General features: G+C 41.5%; 1 long non-coding RNA gene across 1 annotated transcript in view; it reads left to right on the forward strand.

Annotated features, from left to right (window-relative positions):
* The first annotated feature begins 4,022 nt into the window (after positions 1–4,022).
* Positions 4,023–21,579, forward strand: part of LOC125771540 (uncharacterized) — a 136,245-nt gene continuing 118,688 nt past the window's right edge. The window contains exon 1 of the long non-coding RNA XR_007419320.1: positions 4,023–4,218. This is a non-coding gene — a long non-coding RNA (uncharacterized LOC125771540). The remainder of the gene's footprint in view (positions 4,219–21,579) is intronic.

The following is a 21,579-nucleotide window of genomic DNA, read 5'->3' on the forward strand; positions in this document are numbered from 1 at the left end:
CCCCCTGGCTCCCGTTGCTTGTTGGTTCCTGGTGGAAATTCGCGTACCGAGCAACGATCGATAATATCTTTCGGGTTGGTATCGGGTTGGGAAAATGGGAAAAGTGTGCCTTAAGGAATGGGTAGACGAACGCAAAGTTTCATCCTGCATTACCGCTGGGAGCTGCGGGAAAACTCGGAAACCGGAGAAGATGTTGGTCAAGTTGGTCGTTTGATGTCACCGTTCAAAGTCTGCACCATTTCGATAGGGTCTTTTCTTTCGTTTGTAGAAAAGCAAAAAAAAAAAAAAACCCGGAAAATTCAGGCATATTTCACCATCGATTTTCCTCGTTTTTTTTACGTGCGTACTCGATTGTAAAAGAAATGCTCAACTTTTCTGAACCGGAAGTCTGAGCTGCTCGTCCGTTCGCTTCGGTGGGTGGTTTTGCTGAAAAGTGGAAAGTTTGTCCTACGCTGGTGCAAGTTTATTGCGAGCGTCAAGTGAATATTGTGCAGCTGTCGGGGGAAACTTCACCCGAGAAGGAAGCGCACGATATTAGCAAAATGGACAGAAGCTGATGATGAAGATGATGAGGATGATGATGCTTTCGGTTATGATCGAGAATGTTGATCCATCGCCAAACGAATGAGGTTGTGGAATGTAGGCGTGGGGACGTGCGTTGCACAAAAGCTTTATTAATTTTTATTGGTAGAGATGCTTGCAGTATAGTTATTTGCGAAAAATGTTGTTAGATATTTATAGATGATTAAATATTGAATTCACATTTACCAACATAAAAAATATATAAAATAGACTATCGCGATGTTATTTCATTGATTAATTTAAAAATAAAAATAAAATTATGTAACACTTGTTTGATTGCAGCTTTAAAGATGCATGTAACGCTAACCCACAACAACGACTACTCGAAGACGACGACGACTGCTAACGATGACGTGCAGCGAGCAGAATTCTACGAATTCAACCTCCGATGGACGACGTCGTCGACGATGGGGAAATGAAATGAAAATAGCACAACGATCGCGCTCAACAACGATGACGAGAGTGAAAACTTTCACCATCACCATCTCCTGCAACCCGTACGCGCAATCGGAACGGCTTAACAGAAAGGAAAGCAGGAGAAAATGAAAGCATCAGAATAAACAGGATCAAGGACCCGTTCCATTCGACTCGTCTTCAGTTTCCGACAGGACGTTTTTCCCTCGCCCATAACTGTCGGGTTGACCCGAGAGCTGCACTTGACTGCACATCTGCTGATTGACACTGCAATTTATTTGTGCACTGCATCATCGTCCTTACCGTCATCGGTTTTGTCGTCGGTTTTGGGTTGGAGAATGGGAAGCAAAAAAAAAACAGCATTAAATGCAATAAATTGTTCACGGACGAGATTCGCTGTACGGAAAACGTATACCGTGAACGGTTACAGTAAGAAATAAACACATCCACCAGGAGAGTTGGGTTTGGTGCGTTCAGTGCACGAAAAGTTGCTAGTCCAATGACAGTTTTCCAATATAAAATTGACCCTCGTGTATCTGTTTAAATTTAAGCAAAGGGATTGTCCACGCAGGAAGTGAATCTGATCGAAAGACGGATTGGGTGGCTTGCATTTGAAGGGAGGAAGTAATTTATCATAACCCGAAATATAAATCAATGCTGTTCGATGCACTTCAAGCGGCAGTGGTTGATTAGAAAAAAAGGGGGGCGGAAAACGCTTTGGTCGCACCTACTTCCCGTCCATATGAATGGAGTCATTAGTTGTCGGTTATCGTGAGTAGAAGTTAGAATTAGACGTTAGAAGTCGTATTTAAAGGCGGTACATATTTCAAGGTGCGTAAAGTTGAATGGGATCGTTAGTAAATTATTAATTTTTTCCGATGTATTTTTTATTAAAAAATCAATCAATAAATATTCAATAAAAATATATTGGACTCGACAAATGTTTGTTCAGCAGTGTTTTATACTCTATACTCTAGGCGAGATATACTAGTACATCCAGAAACTTTCTACGTAATACTGCGTGAAGTTGTTGTTTTTTAATAGCTTAATCATACTTTGTTGGAAATTAAATTATTTCGTTTCTGTTTTCAATCCAAATCCTTATAGTTCGTTTAGAAAATTTTAACCCATTTTTTAAATTAAATAACCCAGCCAGTCAGGTGACGGGATGATGCCAATGATGTTTTCTAGGATTTTTTCTTCATGAGGTATTTTCAATCATCATTCAATTTTAGCATCATTGTAAAGAAAATGTCATACAAGGTTAAAATTTGAATTTATGACAAAATGAAAGAATTACAAGTCATGAATGATTTTTAGTTGATTTAGACGTTACGGGTTAATATATTGATTAAAAATCATATTTTTTAAATTATATTTTAAAATCAATTAGTTCTGTGTCATCGTATGATGGTTTAATTTTGTCCAACATTTAAACAATAAAATATGCATAAATCGCATGAAGGTTTGGGCAATAGCAGAGTAAAAATTGAGTAAAAGCAGCAAGGACTGACTATCCGGCTAGTACTATAAAATGGCATGACCTTAGATTTCGTTAAGCCTAGAACAGAGAGAGAGGTCGCATGGAGATGAGCTTAGACCATACCGGACAGGACGACCTCTAAGAACGAACACGTATTTTAATGGTGAACCTACCCAAGCCTCATTCACCATCACGGTGCTAAGAAGAAAAAGAGGTCCTTTTTCTAACTAATTAATTGTCACATGATCGAAACAATTTCTACTAATCACAACAATTATGTTTTATGTTATAAAAAAATATTAAAATGCTTACATACTCCATGCCATAAAAGTAAGAACGGTTTTATTCGAGAAGAGTGAAGAGATTTTTTACCATCCTTTTTTTCATTCGTCTCTCAACGAGGAGAGAAGTGCGTGAGAACGAATGAGATGCGAGAGCTAACATCGGGCGGCCGCTTCGTCAATTATAGTTGTGTAGGTGTGGCGTGATAACGAAGCAGCAAAGATAATGATCATGCGATAAAGAGAAATTGTGATCAGTAGCGATCGGACAGCGATGCATTGGAGATACGAAAAAAAGTTCTCGGTGCATAAAAAACTAGGCAAGAGTTGTTTTTCGGTGCCAAAAAGGATATTATTACAAACAAATAGTGATTAGTGATTAGTAATTATCCATTCGTATGCTTTTGACATGTTAAACAGTGAAGATTTGTGTTGCAAGTGTATAAATTGTTGCAAGCGTCGGCTTGGCTTGTGTAAGCGAATGTACCTTGTGATACTTGTTAGTAAGTGTAAGTGAAAGAAGATACCCCTGTCTAAATGTAAAGCGGCCCCAAAAAGGAATAAACGTACTGTAAAGTAATAAAAGGAAAGTGTAATAATGTAGCGCGTGTGCCTCAATATTAACTTTTTTAACACTTCATAAATCGTCAAACTAGTTTCGGATCTAACGGTATCGATAACGAGATTTGTTCGATCTTACGCTTACCTGCACAGGCAGTGTACGTGTTTGTGTTCTTACTCTAACGTTAAGGACATCACTGTGGTCAGCGCGGTTTGCTTTAAGCGAACGCCGCATGGTACGTGTGTGAGTGTAAAGAAATTTAATAAACCAGTGCGTGTTCTATGCGTATACTAATCTGGCAAATGATTTGTATTTGTGTTGCGCAGTGCAATTCGGAAACGTGTTTCGTCATAAAACTATGGGATAAAGGTGTGTTGTTTTTTGTATCGTAGCCTCCGTGCTAGCTTCGGTTATTTTATAAAACTTTGAAGTAATTAAAAAAAACATTCGGGACATGTAGTGGAATGTGGAATCCTTTATGGACAGAAAAGAAAAATCAAGTTTTAGTTTTTTTTATCGAAAAAAAGTGATGTGCTTCTTGCGTGAATTTGTGTATTTGAAAATGTGGCCTTTGTAGGCGAGTGTTGTGTATTAAATGTGCCAAAGCGCATTAAGGTGTGTATGTTCCTTTGTGCGCAGATAAAAAAGTAGTGCAAATGTTGGTTATTTTATTTTTTTTTTAATGTGTATATTGTGTAAAGGTGTCTTATGTGAATTTGTGTGTTTTAAAATATGTCTAATATAGATGAGTGTTTAAAATGTGGTGTTGTGTTTAAAATGTAGGGTTGTGTTTAAAATGCGGGTTTGTGTATTTAAAGTGTGTATGTGAAAAAATGCCGTAGTGCAAAAGCAAAATGGCCGCGAAGAAGCAGCTTTATCTTGCAAAGTGCATCCGGGTAAGTAAACCACACTAAATAAAATATAAAATATTGTTTTCTAAAAGCAATTGATGGGACAATTTCTGGCAGCCGTGAACTTATAAAATTAGGTGGCGATTCAAAATGTCATAAATAAATTATATAATAAATTTTGTTTTAATGATAAAAATAATAAATCTTATTTATCCACCTCAACGCCAACTCATTACAAAAAAATCCCCAAAATTGCACACTTAATCCCATACATCGAAACCATTTTAAAACGGCACACATTTATTACGCATCATGTATGATATACTCGCTTTGATGAAAAGACAATTTCTTTTCAATGTTTTTTTTTACCATTTCCGAGAAGAAGAAGAAAAAACAACGTTCCTCTCCACATCGTAATGTCGTTCAAATGCCCATTTTATAACCCATTTAAATTAGACCACTAAATGGTTTAATCGCGGGCGGAACGCAGGAAAGCAAAACCGGCAGACAACAAGTAAAACACATCAGAACAGATAGAACTCTATATTCCAAGGCCCCGGTATTTCGAGAATGAGAATGAAGAAGGGAATGATGATAAAATTGGTTGTTTGTAAATGCCGTCGCACCAAGGGTTTCCTTCGTCATCAGTTGCTGCTCTCGCTTTCTCGTCGCACTGTCACGCCGATGGTGACACTTTCGGGCGATGTTGTTCGCTCTTGTTGTTGTTTTTTTTCTTTTTTGGTGAAAAGAAATATTAAAAGACAGTAGAATGAAAAAAAAACGAAACATAAACGTATGCCGACCAGAAGATTGCCATCATCATTTTTATGACCAACTAGTAGTAGTAGTGGGCCACTCCACATGGTCGCTCTTCCTCCGCATCCCTTTTTTCGGTCGCTAGTGATGATGATGATGGTTTCCGTTTGATCTGTGCCGCCAGTTCCATTTCCATGCGTTCTCGAAGGCGTGCGCACGCTCGCGATCGTGTTACAAATTTTCTTCATCCCCGCATCGAATGTTGAGGTTAAAACTAAAAAAGAGAAGGAAATCAAGAAAAAAAAATCTTCGTCAAAATGCTCACGCATACGACACTCACGCATAAACAGACGGTAGTGATGTCGGGAATCAGAGCAATGTTTGACGCTACATTTTGGAGACGAATTTGGTGTGGGAGCACCACTTTAGAATTAGTTCTTCGTTTACTTCGGGTTAGCCATCGAAACCGGAAGCTATCGGTAGCTGTAGTAGAACACTTGCCCGATCCTTGGATCGGGGTGTTGGATTTCTTCATTCCTCCCTTTAGGGAGTGGGTACTAACGAACAACAAGAACAAAAATCTTGCATAATAATCGTAACAAATACGCTCGAAAAAATCCAACCACCGAGGGCTCCGATAACGAGATAACGCATTACTCATCTGTCGCTGTCGGCGAGAAGGGCTTCCTTTTAACCGGGCTTGTCTACCACTGCGTCCGGAAGTGGAGGTGTATCGGTGGGAAATACAGGGAGGGAGGGAGAGAGAGTGAAAAAAAAACCTCATAATGCATAATAAGTGCCGACAATTCCAAGTAATCCGAGCGCGTCGCGGTTCATGTGAATTATGCTACCGACCAACGAAAAAAGGAGGGTTCTTTCATACCGACCTGCTGGTTGGCAGGTCCTCTGGCGCACCGAACATGGGGAACCGGGGCGTCGGTCGCGTAACTTGATACAGATATTACACATTTTATACGCGCGCGCCCGTTAGCATGGGGTCCAGTTTGGGAAAGAGTTTTTCTGTTCTCCATTCCTTGTGGGGCGGTGCGACATTGAGAGAGATCGCGGTCCGGTAATTCCATTAGTTCGAGATCTCCACCACCGGATCTCCCCACGCAGTTTTTTTTTCGAGGGAACGAACTCGGGCATTGGTTGCCGCGCGAGACGGAACCAAAGAACAAAGTGTCCAGCCTGTTGAAGTCCATCCGGTACGCAGTGAGGGCAGATTGGTAGTAATTCAGTTAAAGTGATCATTAATTCCACCCGATGGCAGTTGATAATGAAATGCCGTCTCGCGCAGGCAAGACATCCACCGAGTACCACCGAGTTGATCGTGTTTTATCACCACTCACCGGATCGATCTCGCTCGGCTCGGCAGCGACACTATGGTTAGTGCATGCAGTGACCGGGAAGCAAATTTCCGGCCACAACAAAACGGGCAACATTGTGTTTCTGTGCTCGGAGTAGGTTCGATTTCTTGAAGCTTGAAAATTGCAAACAAATTTTTGCTCCCCCCCCCCTCCCTCAGATCGCGGTAGGAAGCGGAATGATAGAAGGTGTGTTTTTGTTCGCTGGCACACGAAACCCAACTCACGCCAGCATGGTGACGGAACATTCGAATGTCATGGACGCGGGGTGTGTGATTTGATATTTTACAAATACGATTACAACGTTTGAACTTTGCTTCACAAACGACGGCTTCTCGGGCACCTTTTCCAGTTTTGTCGTTTTCTTTCGGTTTTCGCACATTCAAATCGTGTTTTGCGATTATTCTAGCAACAGTGAGGTGGAACATGTTTGCAGTTTTTGGAACAGAAACATATTTTTTTTTTATTGTCTCTTGAAGTGAGAAAGCTGTAGCGGTTTTTGTAACGTACGCGTTTTAATGCAATTTCTTCATCTCAGTTTGAAGTTCCAATCATGTCTTTTTGCTCCTCTTGGACGACTGTTTTGACTGTGATACAACTTATTATTGAAGTGATTCCTCTGGTCACATAAACGAAGGTGAGCATTCTTCTGAGTATACAGATTACTCTCCAACACGGCTAGCGGGGTTTCGTGAATTTCGAACACAGTTGATGTCTCCAAAAGCGAACCTTACGGACTTTCAAATTTTTATATGAAACCACAATAATTTCTAATGGAGTACATTGTGTCTTCAAAACACTTGAATACATTATAGTCACTTTATACATAGTTTGCGCTTCCTTGTTCGTTCTGTATCTCTGTCATCACATCTAGTCTAGCTCAACGACTTCTTGATGGAGCGAGATGGAGCTCGGCAATGCTTTTATTCCGTGTTTTTAGAATTTTTGACTTCTAAAGCGAAATTATAATGGAAATAATTGAATGAAAAGTCTTAACTATTTATTATTGAATCAGATCACTTACAAACGTTAGGTCCATTGACTTGAGTTTATTTTCCGAAGTGCTTTGGTACAATTTTAAGCATATATACTTAGTCTTTTTAGTAATTCTTGGAGATCTATAGACTAGTCTTGTAGTTTAGTCAAAATCTGTGTATCAAACATTGCAATAAAATGTCTCTCTTTTTCTGTGTGTGAAAAACCTTTCGCCCACACTGTACAACTAATAAAGGTGGAACGGTTAGCACCGCTTAGAAGCGGTAGAAAAAAAGATGCTATTACGTATGCGATTAGAGTGCTTCCAAGCAGCACTTTTCACGCTCAAGAACCAGCAACACAAACCCGCCAACGCGGTCGCGCGAACTCCGCATCCCTTCATCGCATCGAACTACAAATTAACACTTCACTCGCTATTGGCACGCCGGTGTTCTTCTCGGGGTCACGGCAGGCTCCACTGTTTGTGACGGTATGTCGGCAGGTCGTTGAGGTATGGTTGGTAGGATTTCTTTTCCTCTTTCTTCCCCTTTAGCATAACTGCACGCGGCACAGTTTCACAGTTTGGCGAATCCAAGACTCTAGGTTGTCTTAGGAGTGGCATACCCGCACCGTGACGAAACACGACTGTTGTGTGCTGTAACACTAGATCGCTTCCAAGTGCGGGGGACAACCCCTTAAGCAAGTGAGGAAAAGGGAAATTCCCACCTTCTTTTACTTAGAACCTTCCCAAGCAGAATCGTTTGGCGCTATTCTTGCAGCATTGTACCGAATGACTCCCCCGAAGTGCCAAGCCCTTCATCCTTTTGATGTTTTGTTTTGTGTGTTGTTTTTTGCGTTTTTTTTCATGTTCACCTCCGCGCACCTTCGCAAGTAAATCTTCGACAGGAGACAATTGTTGGAGGAGTGGAGTAGACGGGCAGAACCGTAGTACGTATACCCCCCACGGTGTGGTGAGGGAGTTCGTGATGTCAAGATGCGGAATCGCCCAGCGTATGGCGTAAATCGAGCGCAGTGGGAACGACTCGGGTTGCGCGATTTGTACTCGCGCCCGTGTCTCCACATCTCCACAACCGTTGCTTTGTGTATTGCGAAAAACCTGAACAACTTTTCATCCCCGAACCATCAGTGCGCATCTCTCCGGGAACTGGATCGTTTTGCGGTTCCGAAAACTGGGATAGAGGTCCCAAGGGTGTGCAGTGTGATGCAAAGTACATCTTTCGCTTTTGTTTTACTGTTTTTTTTAGTTGTTGTTGGTGTTTTGGATCACAGTTTACAGCTTTCGCAGATAAACTTCGCCCGCCGCTCTCGATTCGATCCAGGGAGAATTAGACGAGCGTCTATAAAGAAGTGGAGGTCGAGAGATACAGTGTGGTGCACTATTGTTGGGTAAAGTTCGTTCAAGAAAGCTGAGAACACACAGATCAACCCGAGGAGTTCAGTGCATCGGTGGGAAGTGCAAGCTCTCCTTCTTTGGGGTTCTCAGTTGTCCCCAAATCCCAAATGCTCGCAAGGGGCTGGAAGGATGGTTAAGAAGGTGCGCATGCCGAACCAATAAAATGAAGTTAAATGTCAAAGCGTTTCGATTTCGAACAGCACGTGGTATTTGCCTACTAATGGTTTGGACTGTAATGTCACCAGTGTCTATGCTCACCCGCAGAACATAGTGGCGGTGTGTGTGTGGTGAGTTTATTTATTCTTCGCTTAGTCTCCGGATCACTGCACTGACGACCCTTTTTCTGGTTAGTCGTTAGAGGTTTATTGGCAAACGAAGCATCTTCGCCGGATGCATTTCTAACTCGATACGGCTGGAAGCTTTTGTAGTACCGTCTCGTCTTGCAAAAAAGGGCAAACGCTTTTCCAAGTGAAAGTTGTACATCACCATAACCGCAACAAAAAAAAAACCACACTACAATACAACTTCTCCACCATTCGGGAAGTTGTTCGGTTTTGTTGCTTTGAAAGATTGATATGTAAAATCCCATTTTACAGCTGCTCAGTAGCGGGCGAAAAATTGAGGTTTTGTATATGGTAATGAGCACCGGACCAGGGCTGTATCGAATTCACTTTATTGGTACTAACTTTATGTGAGTTTGCCTCCCTACAACTCGCCAGTTACGAATTGGGTGCGGAAGCATACAACGAATGCAAATCTGTGCCAGTTTTTGGAATTCGTTTTCGTTGCGGTTCGTTTGCTGGTTGGTACGTGGACATTGGGGTTGACGAAGGGATTGGTCATAGGTTTGGGCGCAGAAATTGGGCCATTTTTTAAGGTGCAAAAAGTGAACCCGTATTAGGTCATTAGTTCAGCACACAGTTAAACCGTTAATTGAAATTGTGTCAAACATTTTCTTGCTCCGGAAAAGAAACAGAAATTCTTATACTCCCAAAATAGTTAATTAAATAAGTTCTAAAACTGTTATCACATTTTGAGGGGAGTTGCTATAGATTACTCTTCCAATATTTTCTATCGTTTGTGTTACTAAACGACTTAGCAATGATACATTGCAATCTAGTGCAACATAACCACTTCCACGGGAACAAAAACCACACCAGCGTGATTACGGAAATGGATAACTTTCCCGGTGTTGTGGTACCGTATACGCACTGGGCCACAATCCCATCACAGCGCGAGAATGCGATCAGTCTGGTTTTGCGGAATCGACCGTTCCGAAAAACATCGAATTTCGCAACCCAGTATCCATCAATCAGCCACTAGTGCGCATGTAAGTGCTTCAGTGTGTGTGTTTGAGTGTGGAAAAAGCGAGAGTTTTCCACCCTCCAACGGCACGGGCACGGGAGAAGCGAGTACTTACGAGTGGTTCCGCGGTTACGAGTTGTTACAGCGTTGTTTAGCATAAGTTTCGCTGCTTTCACTGATTGTGACTGGTCCGAGACAGGGGAGGGATATTTGGAAGTGAAACAGTAGCCAGTTGTTGTGCCACCAGCTAGACATGGGTGAAAATGATCAATGCCCCAAAATGGCAGCCGATTGGGTGCTTGCGTTCGGTACGAGCTTCAACATCCGGCAGTGTTGGGTCCATAAGGTGGCGGGCAGTGGTTCGCAGCACGATGTAACCATGGGTTTTAGCCTGAAACGAACCGATACGGCGAATGGATTCGGGAAGCAGTTATAATTCGGTACCTTCCTAGTGCCGTCTAGTGAGGCATGTTCAAAATGCCACATGATTACGCCACGGGAACGCTCGGTATTGCGAACGTCCGCTGTGTAGCATGGGCCTGGGCAGCTAAGCAGGTGCAGATTACGGAAAGAAAATCTTTTTAATGCGGATTTGCCTTTACGTTCGCTAACCGAAATGGAATTGGAAGCGCTCGTGTGAAGTTTGCCGGAAAAGACTGAACTAGGCTTTCGCCCACCGTTGAACGTGATGCAATGGTGGAAAAGGAATCATTAGAATTGGAATCTAAGTCAGAGCACGGAGCTTTCAGTCTTATGGTACGGTGCGATACGTTAAGCAACGAAATCTGATCCTGTTTGTTACGTCCAGATGGTTTGGAAAATTAGGAAAAGCTCACGGAGCAATGGTCCTTGGGAACTCTTGTGAAAAGAAAAAAAATCGTCCGAAACTGTAACACTGTTAGATGTTCTAGGATATTTTTCTTCATTATTTTGAAGTCCTAAAGCGTCATTAAAAATAACACAACATGAACTTCGTAATGCGTTACGGAAGTAAGGTTGAATTAGACAATGTTCGAAGATCTTGTCCAAAAAGTGAGGAACTCTAGGAATATTCTTTTAAGATTTAATCGCTTCGCGCGTTTCGTTGTTCTCAAAATTTGAATATTGGAATTTTCCAGCCTAATTTCTATATCTCAATAAAACAGCGAATATTGAATTCTTCATATTGGAGTTGTGTTTTAGGTCTCTCAAAGACTCTCTTTATTATCGATATCCAAAAAAGGCTCATTGTCACATTTGATTCGGAAAGTGTCTTGAAGCCATTAAAAGCTCAACACATTTCTTACCCAGCTGTCATACCCACTTTCTCTTATCTTCCTTAGTGTCTCAAAAGCGCACAAAAAATACCCTCCCCCAACAGTACCACCGAATGTACGAAAACATTAATTTGTCGATAATAATTTGGCACAGAGCAACTGGACCGTGTTCGGTCCAAAATCTTCATGTTGTTGTGTAACGAAACATTTTTTTGGTTTTTATTGCCACATCCAGCTGGAATTGAAATTTCGGCAAACGTGGCTATCACCGCGTTTTGTAAGAAGCATGTCGACGAGTAGGAAGCTTAATGTGGGAGAACAAGAACACACCAAAAAAACAAAAAAAAAAAAACACACACACACAGGTCCCTGGTTTGTGGCAGCACTTCACGGTGGCAGCTACCGGTTGCCTGAATCTAAAGACAACCGGTAAGTTGGTGATGTTCCGCGCCGAACTCGCGCAGTCGATTCTTCGATTAGTGTCCGACTGAAAGGCGACAGTGGCCCGCACCGTCCAAGGAAGTCATCTCAAATTATGCAAATGAGCCACTTTTCTCGAAATTAAATTAAGCAATACGCTCAATCGAAAATGGCCGTAGCAGCCGGTAAGGTTGGCCACCGTGTGGTGAAGGGCGTGTTCGATTCGCTGGTTTCGATCGACAAGTCTTCTGTCCGTGTTGCGTTCGCCTCGCGTCCGTCCGGCTAAGCACGGGGAAGATGATACGGAGTTTGTGGAGATTCTGTTTCTCTTATCGAAATTTGTTGTTTCATTTCGGGGGGTTTTTTTTCTGTGTCGCGCTGCTGCTTGTTTCATCGTCACTACACACCAGCGACAGTGCTACCGGAGCCCAAGTGACAGAGAAATGTAGGCAGCGCTCAAAGCTCTAACGGAAACACTCACCAAATCCCTGATACCTGCACGTCCACCGTCCTCCAGTCGTCGGTGTTAGGTGTCGTGTGTTCCGGGCCGGTGTTGAAGGTTGTCCCCGAGGTTTCGAGTGACCGCAAAACACCGCCAAACGAACGATTCGACACATTTCGTTATTGAGGCAAGCGGTGTTTCCGGAAGGTGGGCATTCGGGTTCATCAGCTTGGCCCCAGTTTTTTTTCTGTTTGTGGAATGCTGCGGACGTGATGAGTATGTTTTTTCTCCTTCTCTCTCTCCTTGTCTCTTGGTTGATGTTCTGTACAACTACTGTGTGGGATAGAATTGCAAATGGGTTCCCGAACCATTCCTAGGGTAGTGAACGCGGCTTCGGAACACAAAACGGTACGGTGCGCTATCGGTTTTCCAATGCAAAGAAAGGAACGGGGACAAGGTGCGCGAAGAACCAGCTCACCAGCTTCGCTCGAAGGTGTTTTATCCCAGCTGTCGTTATCGTCCATTTGTGTTTGGTTGATTTTGTTTTTGTTTTGGGTGAGCTTTGACTACGTGACTACATCCGGTTCTAGTTCTATGTTTTGACTACTGTTGACGGAGTTCGATATCGGTAGAGCATTGAATGATTTTTTTAGCTTTGAACTTATATCTCAGGTTGCCTGATAGACGAAATAAAATAATTATTTCGGCTATAATTTCTTCCAAAGAAAATATATTGTGTTCCAAAACGGGAATGACTTTGAGAGGCTCTCAGTAGAAAACAATCACCTCATAAATTGTTACACGCGAATCATCTTCATGATCCGTATTATACCTAAATCTTTACTCCTTGATGACGTTCCACCATTGAACTTCAACAGAAGATTTCCATTCGAAAGAGCTCATTGCCCATTATGCTTATTTTAAGCATCGCCCGCTCGTATCGCTTCTCACCAATATTTATCGTCATCGTTCGATTCGAATTGCCAGCTGCAATTGCACAGCCCATAAAAAGTCGTTCGAAAGCATCACAACTTTTGCAAACCGCAATCGCGTCCCTGTTTTTTTCTTCTTGTAGCTGTCCAACATTCAAATGAGCGCAAACCGCTTTTCAATGAGCATCATTAAACCATTGCGCGTCATTTATTTTGTCAAACTTTAATTAGTTATGCAAAAATAGATGGTGCAAAGTTCCAATACGCCAAGAGCGCGATGAAGTCGTGGATGGAAAATCGATTTGGGTTAGAGAGTCTTCTACGGGGAGTATCTTTTTTGGGGGGTAAGGAAAATATAACTTCCACATTGAATGGGGGCAAGTAAAATCGTTTGCAATTGGGAGTTCCGATGAAGATGGTTTGCCAGTTGTCATTGCCATAGCTTGTCAACTTGGTACTGCGATGTGTGTACCGTGACCATGAATGGCAACTCCATTACCATCTGTACATTTTCACGACCCATTCACACACACACACACACACACACACTAAGAGAGACACTCACATAGCTTAAATCATTGGCATAAGATTTCCCATGGGAAGCAAACCTTGTACAGATTGATTTGAATATGTGGAGAATTAAATGGAAGGAAAATGGCAGACCTCAAGGATTTGTGGAATTTGAGCTAAAAATATTTTATCAACATTTTGGCATTGTTTGGCCTATTCTAGAATCAGAATTCATCATCAAACAAGTGCTAAATTATGTAAAATATTTTCAACACATTTTAAATTATCTTTTCCTATAAAAAAACCCCTTTTAAATTAACAGCTCCTCCTTTCTGTCAGCACATCTTTTGTAAATCCCTTTCACACAATGACCCATTGTGGATGAATATGTTTTTAACGTTCCTGATATATGTCTCCACGTTTGGTTTTCAGGTTATTTTTCGCACATCTTCTCTTCCAGTGGATTAAAAGAAGGAAAAAAAACAACCAGCCGCGAATAACATTTATCCTCCATCCACAAAATCCCTTTTCCCTCCACAACTCACTCCCAATGCGGCATAATCAATTAAATAATCTTAATTGGATTGCGAACTTTCCACAATAATTTCAAATTACATAAATTTGAATTCTATTCACAATTCTTCTGTCGTGCGCGCGGGCGCGTCCGTTGAGGGCTTTTTTGTGGTTGTTGGTTGTTCTCTTTTTTTCCAACCCATTTCAGTGTGTCGCTGGTCGTAGTCGTTGCCGGCATCCGGTTGATTCATTGAATGCTGCACTGCATCACCGCGGTTTTACCCCCCTTTTCGTTTGGTCGGCTCCAAAACCGACCGAAACTGCTTCCTTTCCATTGACCGATCGTTTGATCGCGCATAAGTGCATTTAATCGACAAGAACGAGGCCACTGTTCGTTCGCTTTTGTCCATGTCCATGTCTACCGGCACATGTGAGGATGGTTGTTGTGACTGGGCGCGCTGGAGAAGTACTGCGTCACGAGAGATGAAGGACCTTCCCCGACCAGTGGGGTCGATTTATTTCGCTTCCTACATTGCAAAGATATCGTCGGGGTTGTGTGTTTGCATCTTTCAACGCGTCGCGTCCCTTTTAGTGCGACATCTTACCGACGATTCCTACAACGCGCGTTAAAGGTCGAATTATTATTATCTGTCCATTTCCTGTCGCAGTGCGGCCCATATGCGAATGTGGATAGGGATACCTCTTCGCGAGCAAAAAACCATGCAGTGACCGTTTGGAAATTTACAGCAAATAAAAGCCCCCACATACACACTGGGGGGACCTCCACAGCACAGCCATCGAAGCACCTAATAATTCGCATAAATTTCTTAATTTGGGATAGTATCGAGCTTTAATGGCATTATGCAAAAATTGTGCGATCGAGAACTGCCGTGGATATGCGTACGCAAACTATGGGAACCGCCAGTCGTCATCATGCGAGCCACCGCGTCATAAGACATAATAACGCACGGGACCGGATCATCTCGGGGACGGGTGGTTCGATTCGCTGCAGCCGTGTGTGCAGCGTGTTTGGATCGAATAAATGTTTAATGATTGCTAATAGTCCGCAAATGGTAAGGGCACCGGAAGCCGGCTCTAGGGCATTAGAGTTGATTGGACGGCGAATCGGTTCGGTAGTTGTAATGGGCACTCTTTGCAGCAATAGCTGCCCCGGTGGTGTGCTTTCGCAGGAAATTGGAGAGCTTTGAAGCATATGTTATACCATTGAGGGTTGTTATGTCTGCGTTCATGTTGAACTTTTGCAATGCTGTATCTCGTTGCAGATAGTTTCAGTAATCTGCAAATGTATACAGAGAAAATGAGCCTTCAGAAAGGAGATTATAGTTTCATATCGGTAGTAATTTACTTCATGTTACGGATAGGTCTAATAGCTTAAAAGAGATTGTTAAATGTAGTACAAATATTTACAAAATTCCTCAATAATGTTTCGATTGAATTATATTTGTATCGAGATTAGGAAGGATTATATTACAGTGTTTAGGAATAGTAAAAAAACTAAAACAAATATATTTTGTTTTTATATTTAAATAGCGAGAAAACGCGATTAAAGTTATGAAGACTTGCAAAGAAATGATTATATGACCGCAGCTAGAGAACAACAAGGAGATGTTAGGATTGAAAAAATCGGCTTTCGATTATCCGGGGTGTTCGGGACTGGGCTGATGCCGGTTAATCGATTTCCACGGATAATAGTCCCTAAAACATCAATGTTATTTATAAATCTAGATAAAGCGTATATAGTATCTATATACTATACTATGGTAGTCCTTTCGATGCTAAAAATAATGTTTTATCAAGTAAATTATTATCAAATAAATTATCAAATAAAAAAAAATTTAGAACGTCATTTGAAATATATCGTTTGGTGACGATTTTAATAATTTTAACCAACCTGACATCAGAAGAAATGTTCACCACGGTTGAACAGCTGTCAATTTTCGGCGCACGGTTAATCCGCCACCGAATAATCGACGTTCTACTGTATATGTTTAATTTGTTTCTGTCAAGTGATTATTTGTTAAAATTCTAGTAAATAACAGCTACAATTTTCAAAATAAAAGAACAGATTTAAATGTTCGTTAAATTACCAACTTTTGGCAGTAGTTAAACGATTCAAGTAAATATTTTTAATAGTTTAAGTTCAATCATTCCACGAATTTACCCGAATAATGTGTTCCAGAACAATCCGTTTAACTCACGTTTATCGAATATCGTTCAACACGCCGTTAACACTTCTAGCTAAATGATTTAATACTATAATGAAGCAAATTTTATACTCTCTCTCTCTTCTTGGATTCTTGGATTTGAAAAATTTACAGGTAAGAAAAACGAATTCCTAATACAAAACCCCATGAACGGGTAAAAATTCGCGTATTTTGAATTAGCTAAATCGAATATCGCGTCTCTCACCTCTCAGCAAATACAAAGAAAATCGATCTATTTTCCACTTTTGCAGCGAACCATTGTCCATCTCCATTTGCCTTTATTTGTTCTAATTAGTCTTTTCAATAATTCTCACAGGACCGACACAGATGAACTGTGGCAAACACAGTACACAGCAATGTATTCCCTTGTGCGTGAAGAGTCGGCCTGTTTATGCAAGAAAAGTCACCAACAATCATACGCCGGTCCAGTTGAGTCGATGATGAACCGTTTGCTGACTTTACCATTCCTGGACGCGAGTCCTCCGCAACTCTGTTGCATCGTTAAAACATGCATCTATGCAACAGCTCGTCCCAAAAGCAACATTCCACCTTGGTGGAGGAAATGTTTACGTCTTTTTTTGTACCCCGTTTCGGTACTACACATCACATCAGGGACTGATCCCTTCAGAAGTGCATTAAAATAAACAAACCGTTTCGAACTAGCCCGGAACCACGGGTACACCGGTCGTAGTTTGATTCCTTTGTGCACATCCCGTGTGCATAATGGCATTCCAATGTTGTAGCCATCTGTGGTGTCGTTACTGGCAGGCAGACGACTGTCGGAATCGGATATGCGTACGAATAAAACGGGGCTAATTCCGATTCTGTCATCCCGAGCGGTTCCCATCGGGAGTGTGCCGCCATTTGGAAATGATACGGTTTGTTTTTATTTCGTCGTGCGTGGAAGGAACCGAGGGCGAGGGAGCAAAAGTGTGACTCTTTATGGCGCTCCGGTCCGGACACGCAGCAGTGGCGCATAAAATAATAAACATAAAATAATAATCATTATGAGCAGAGCGCATCCTATTGGCGATGCAAGCACACGCAACGAAGGGAATTTCAAATTCCCAATTCCTATTCCGGTGTACCGTTCGGTGTGCGTTCCGTTGGTCATTAGGAGTAGCCGTGTTGCTCGTCCATCTTTCCCCTTCTTCCGAGCGGAATCACTTTCCAATCCAAACAATTTAACTACAATCGATGCATTATTATTACTTCCAACTGTGCCGAAGTGGCAACAGCAGGACGATGCGCAGTATCCGGTGATCCGGTAGCAACAGTAGTGAGCATTATACAGAAGAACCTAGTGTACCCTTTGGTGCATTATTAGAAAATTTCTCATTAGCGATACATGATGATGCTAAAAAGTCCGTATTGTAAGCTACCTTTCGACCTGTATTTCTGCATCGCAAGGATTGGTTCGGTGAACCGATGTTAACTCCCACGAGAAAATAAGCTAATCTAGTTTTCTGATCAGTTTTGATACAATTTTAATGTAAACGACTATCGAAAACAAGTCAATTCTATCACAGAGCATTATTTCTGGTATGTGTTCACTATCCCAAAAAGCATCAAATATTGAGTAAATAATTAAAAATGGATTTTTGAGATGGTAAATAGAGAACGTTAGCTTTGTATAATCACAGCACTGCTATTTAAATGCTAAACCATGTTTATTTTTCATTAAAAAACATGTTTCCACAAAGCCATTTTTGGTTGCATTACGATGTCTGTTGCACTAATAAGGTTCAACGTACGCTTCGGTCAAGAATGGGAAGCAGTTCGTTATCTCATCCACTCGACGGGTTTCTGTTGCAAACTGAAAAGGACGCTTCAATGTGATGCAATTTTCGAGTGCAGTCGCGTGCACTTTGGCCCAAGCCTTCAAACAGCTCATTTATTGCACAGAATGAGCAATGCTGAGCGAATTGTGACAAGTGGACTCTGAAGTTTGTTTTTTACTTGGTTTAAAGTAGTTTCGCTTTAGGTATTTTTACCTTTAATTAATGTAAAGTTTTACTTTGGAATTAGTCTTCAAATTTTTGTGCATTAATGTAACAAAAAAAGAAGTTATTTATAAATAAAATTTTCCCTATTGCTGATTTTTTTAAACATTATTTAAAACAATTAAAGGAAAGATAGTGGATAACATTTAAATTAGAAACCATAAACGCATTTTTAGTGGATTATAGTAAATGAACTACGAATGAACTACCATAACGAATGAACCAACAGTGGCAAACATAAAGTCAAGCGTGCCAAACAAATGTATATTTTACAATATTTCTACATTTACAAATTTTTAAGCACATGGCGTTCAATGGCCACTTATCTTGTTTGAAAATGCTACATAATTGTACGCCAGAAAGGTTCTTTTTTTGTGCTTCGTAATCTTAAGCAGAATCTACCTTAGTCGGATTTTAATGACCGTTGCAGTACTTAAGCCAATAATGAAGACGCACAAACCGTTCGAGTGTGAATTTGATAATTTGTCCAGCGGTAGGTTACAAAGCATGTTTGCACCTGCATGTAACCGATTTGCATCTGAAATAATGACAAATAGGTGTCTCCAGCTAGAACAGCTGATCGTGCAGAAGATTTCCACCAGGGTCAGCTGATTTGACCATGAAAGCATAAAATTGGCAAACCCGTCCATTTTTTTGGGGCAGGTGTGCACGTCACGTCCATCCGAGTGGTGTGGCACGTGCCATGTCGCTGCAATCGTCAGCATCCTTTCGGTAAAAAAAAATTCAGAGCGAACAAAAGCTCCGAGCTCGCCATTAGCTAGTCGAGCGCTAATTGGATTAACGACCAGAAGTGCAGCAATGCCTTCTTTTCTCTCTTCAAGCAGAAACTGCCCAAGGGTGTCGAACGCCGTCTACTGTGCGTGTGTTCCGTGTGTTCCTGGAAAGCTAATTTCAAATGTAAACTCCACGTGCCACTTCGGTTCGGTGGTTAATTTTAAAAACCATTTGCTCCCGAAATGCATCCACCGGGTCAGAACTTTAATAGAGCAGATAACAAGCTGGCAGCCGGCACAGGACACAAAACAAAACACAAATTTTTACCCAGTGTGTTTAAACAGTTCCATCGTCGGCGAAGATATCATAACTGGTGGCGAGATAAAACAAACAGAAAATCGACGCGTTCATGCCAACACGTGACAGTCGATGATTTTTATCTTTCATCCCCCCACACACACACGCGGCCACCACAAACCGGCGTGGACCGGTTTCGCTAGATGCTAGGGGTGGATGAGTGCTGTCATGCAGTTTCACCTTGCTGTCCGTGTCCCGGTACCGTGAAGAGTGATGTCGATGATGAAAAGCATCCGCCATCAAATATGCATACCTCGGGCATAGAGATGTACGATACGAGCCGAAACGCACCAACCATTTCCAAAACCTCGGCACACGAGCATGAGACGAACGGATTTTTGGTCTTTTTTATTTGGTGTATGTGTGTGTGTGAAGAAGTTGACCAACCGGGGACTGGGAGAATGGAAAATGACATCGGGTACAATCTCGGACAGTTCCAATCAATCTAACGAAATCGAAACGATAGCTTCCATCAGCAAATGTCCGAGGTCGTCGTCGTTTCCGAGGAGGAGGCTTTGGGGCGCACATGAGTGGCAAAAGAAATAGACCAAGCAAACGCGGAATGACAAGCAACGAAGCTGGGAAGAGATGCGACGGCTCTCCCAAAAACGGAGCCCAAGCCACAGAGATAGTGTTGCCTATCGGAGATAATTAATTTATTAAAAACAAATTAATGATTTACATTTTAAATTTATTTTTTATTGGATCTGCGATCTCCATCCCACAACAACACGAAATTAAGAAAGAGGTAGAGGTAGCGTTTGAAACCGGGAGTCCGGTGTGGCTTTTTGAGGAAAAGGATGCCGGCAGCAGTCACTACTACTTACTTCGATCGTGTCGGTTTCAAAGAGCTTCTTTAGATGGATGATCGCTTAGGGTAAGTTGAGTGATTTTTATATGCGCTTTTATTGCCCCGTTTTCGGGACGCCTACTCGATCTCGAGCCGCATACGTCTCGGTGCGGTTGACAAAACAACAAAACAACGGGAACAAAAAAAAATTGATTCGAACGTTAATCGTGTCGTGGAAGGTCGTCAGGTATTTATGGGCCACGGCGCACATTGCTGATGCGAATGGGGTGCAAATGAGTTGTGTTGGAGAGTTTTTGGTTGGAATATATTTCAAATTAGGAAACAATCAAATCATTGATTTTGTCAACGTGGAAATTGGTTGAGTTACGACGGTTCTGTCAGTTTGGCGGAGATTTTGTTTCTTCTTCGGGCGCGCGTTTTATTGTGTCTCATTTAGCCCTGTGTGGTGTTTGATTGGTTTTTGGTTGGATGAATTTTAGGAACTCAAGCTGATTTGGGGAAAGTTGTGAGCTCCAATAAAATTGAAATTTTAATTTCATCAAAATCTTAAGTCCTTGAATTGTTAACCTTGTGGATATCCTAGGGTAGCAAGTAGTTGCTAAGGTAGTAAGAATTACAATAACGTCATCTTCATCGTCATCTGCCATGTGAAGATGGATGGAGAACTTTCAGTAGCATATGGTTTCACCAAGGACCTGCTCCAGAGCTATGAGGTGTTACTATCTTCAAGGTAGTGCAAGAAAGAGTCACTGGATACTCAAGGTCAACAATTCTGGTGCTGTATTTAATAACTTAATTAAAATGTTGCCTTTGACATTGACAACAACTTTGATGACAATCTCATATCATACAGAATTTCCTACACATAGAGGGGCTTGAAATTATTAATGAATGAAACATCTTCATTTTCAGAATTTAAATACGTCTCTGAGATATGGGCTTTACCCAATGCTGATGGAAAGATTTATGGAGATCCTATATGCGTGAAAGAATAAGGGAGTAGAACCCGCTTCAATGACGAGTAATCAATCCATAGATGTAATCATATCTGTAGAATCAGTAGAAGTAGATTAGTAGAAGTAGAAATTCAGAACTTAATGTCGATTTTCTTCAACCACGTGAAGGATGAGGTGTAGTAATCTGAAACTTAGATGTAACAATGTAGATGAATATGTCAGAATGATCGGACTCAGTTTAAAGAGCTTTTTCAGCATATCAAGACGCTGAAGTGATTGTAGCGCCGAATACTTAAGTAAGTAAAGAAGCTGCTCATATCTTCGTTTGTTTGCTCAAAATATAAAATGAAATTGTAGAAGAAAAAAAATTACGATCTCAAACAAGCAAACAAACAAAAATCCATTTTTCGACTGTCTCCAATTCGGCTG

Source organism: Anopheles funestus, chromosome 3RL (assembly GCF_943734845.2).
Source record: "Anopheles funestus chromosome 3RL, idAnoFuneDA-416_04, whole genome shotgun sequence".
Classification (NCBI taxonomy): Eukaryota; Metazoa; Arthropoda; class Insecta; order Diptera; family Culicidae; genus Anopheles; species Anopheles funestus.